Source organism: Malania oleifera, chromosome 2 (assembly GCF_029873635.1).
Source record: "Malania oleifera isolate guangnan ecotype guangnan chromosome 2, ASM2987363v1, whole genome shotgun sequence".
Lineage (NCBI taxonomy): Eukaryota > Viridiplantae > Streptophyta > Magnoliopsida > Santalales > Ximeniaceae > Malania > Malania oleifera.
In genome coordinates, this window is record NC_080418.1 from 92,867,605 (window position 1) to 92,870,487 (window position 2,883).

The following is a 2,883-nucleotide window of genomic DNA, read 5'->3' on the forward strand; positions in this document are numbered from 1 at the left end:
TTTAGGGAAAAGTTGTTAGAACAGTTACCTTTAGTTCTTTAGAAGCATGAACATTAAAATTTTTACCTGGTTCCTTGAAAGTTAAACTCTCACCATTCTGCTTAACTTCTTTATCTGGTGCACCAATTACCATACCGTTTCAGAGATTTGCTTCAGTATTGCAATCCTTGACATTCACTACAGTAGGTAATGACGGTTCCATGGTTGTCACTTGCATTTGAGTATCTGGCTAGGATGACGGCTCTATGATTGCATACTACACTTGAGTATCTGGCTGGGATGATAGATTCTTCAATTACGGGCTTACTTCCTCTGATTTGAGATGTCATGTACTTGTTGATGTTGTTGCCGGTATACTTGAGGATCAGACTGAGATTGTGCTGCAAATTCCCCTTATTCTAGGGTACTCAATTGCATGCTCAACTCATTAATGGTGCGCAACAATTCATTTATGGTATGAGTATTAATCTGTATAAATTCCTGAAGTGTATTTGCGATTTGTGCCATGCTATCCTCAAAAGACATCGTCGGTGGAACAAGAGCTTCATTAGATTGAAATCCTGAAAGTGCGTAGCTATGATAGATCTATTGTGGTTGATACTAATGTGGAGAAGTTTCTGTATAATATATTGGCTGCAAAGGTAGTTCATAAGATTGAAGAGGCTGCTGAAATTGTGAAGAGTATGGACCAGGTTGATCATTCTCCCATGAGAAATTCAGGTGATTCCTCCATTCTGGATTATAGGTGTTCGAGAATGGCTGATTTGGAGCTTTGTTAACCCAATTTGCTGATTGTATCTGATCAGAACTACTCTCCTTTTCTAAATCTTCAACCCTCTTTTCTAGTGGAGCAACAAGATCCTAGAGATCAATCTCCTCTTTGACCTCATATTTACCTCCACCACCGATTGCGCTGAGGCGTTGTATTGCCATTGGTGCTAAATCATATTGTGTATTCCATTGTTTGACATTTTCAGCCAAGTAGTCAAGCAATGATAGTGCCTGATCCGATTCCTTTTTGAAGAATTCTCCATTGCACATATTCTAGACAAACTGTTTGCATTCAAAAGTAAGACCTGTATAGAAATAATTAGCTAACCTCTAGGATTCAAACCCATGATGTGGACAGATGTTTATTAGATCCTTGAACCTCTCCCAACAAGCTTGGAAGGTATCATCACCCTTCTACATAAATTGACTGATATGCTCCTATAGGTACTTGGTTCTTAGAAAGGAAAGAATTTGTGTAAGAACTCATTCTACATATCTATCCAACTATCAATAGAGTTAGGCCTCAATAAGTTAAACCATATCTTCACCTTATCCTTGAAAGAAAAAAGAAATAAACGGAGCTTGATATACTCATCAGTTCCAATAAAGGTGGTGCAGACCAACTCAAAGTCTGTCAAATGTTGATACGGACTCTCAGAATCTACCCCGTGGAATTGGGGTATCACTGACAACACCCTAGGCTTAATCATGAAATTTGATGTGTCATGTGGTAGAGCAATGCAAGAAGGTGTGGTGGTGCGTGTAGGCTGCAAAAAATCCATAAGCGTGTGTGGTGCAGGTGCAGCCATATTTTTTCTTTCAAAACCTTTTTTTTTTCATGAAGAAAAGCAAAATAAAAGGGAAAAACACTAGTTTGAAACTAAATCTGGCATTCCCCGGCAATGGCGTAGAAAACTTGACTCACTCTAAAAATGAGCAGTGCGAAGGCTATCCCAAGTATAGGAGTTCAATCATGTAATAATTAGCCTAAGGGTCAGATCGTCTCCTCAGGGAATGCAGTTTAATTTCAAACTTTGTGTAATCCCAAAAGAAATTAAGAAAAGAAAAGTTTGCTGAACGTGATTCAGATTCGGTTTCTTGGATTTTTGAGATTTTTGTGACGAAATTAAAATGACGCAAGATCCAAGCTACAAACCTAGCACGCACAAAATTAACGACAAGAAATGGGAAATAGACACAATAAGATAGACGATAACAAAATTAAATGTAGAACACAATCTTACGTTTAACCATTCAGACAGGAAATAAATTCTACGTTCGAAATTTCGGACAAATGCCTAAAAATGATAACTTTATTACGTAACTGAAGCATGCAACCCTAAAAACCTTAATCAAACACTAACTTAAAAAAAAAAACTTTAACACAATCAATAACTTAAATGAAGATTAAACCAAATCCAACAAAAAGAGACAAACTTGACTCTTTAACAACTTAAATAATAAACTAGAACACAACAAAACCTTAAACTTTAAATAAACTTAACTTAAGATAAATATAATCCAACAATTATTCAAATTCTAAGAAAGACTTTAAAAGGAACAAACTAAACTTAATAATGAAAATATGCCCAACCAAAATAATAAAAACTCCAACATAGACTTTAAATAAAACACAATTGAAAATAACAATAATAGTTTAAACAAGGATTTAAATGCAAACAAGAGAGATAGAGAGAGAAAGAGATAAACCCAACAATGCTTGAAATATAAATATTCAATGCAATAAACAACTTAAATTAAATATTAAAATCTATATTGAAGTAACAAGTAATAAAACTAATTAAACAGAGAGAGAGAGAGAGAGAGAGAGAGAGAGAGAGAGAGAGAGAGAGAGAGAGAGAGAGAGAGAAGAGATGAGAGAGTAGAGAGAGAGGTCGTGAGGGATGGAGGAGAGTTGCAGCAACTGTTCGGGTCTTCCCCTCCAGCTCCTCCTTGTAGTGCTACTATCCATAAAGAAGACCCCCAAAAGAAAGAAAGAAAAAAAATCCCTAAACCCTACTCCCTTTTCCATTTAATGCCCCCTTAAAAGTGAGCCTCCAAAAGCAACTTTAAAGCACACACACACACACACACACACACACACACACAAAA

At 36.2% G+C, this 2,883-nt stretch overlaps 1 non-coding gene across 1 annotated transcript; it reads left to right on the forward strand.

Annotated features, from left to right (window-relative positions):
* The first annotated feature begins 1,111 nt into the window (after positions 1–1,111).
* Positions 1,112–1,217, forward strand: LOC131149990 (small nucleolar RNA R71). The gene has a single exon (XR_009135378.1). It is a non-coding gene; the product is annotated as a small nucleolar RNA R71 (small nucleolar RNA).
* The last annotated feature ends 1,666 nt before the right edge of the window (positions 1,218–2,883 follow it).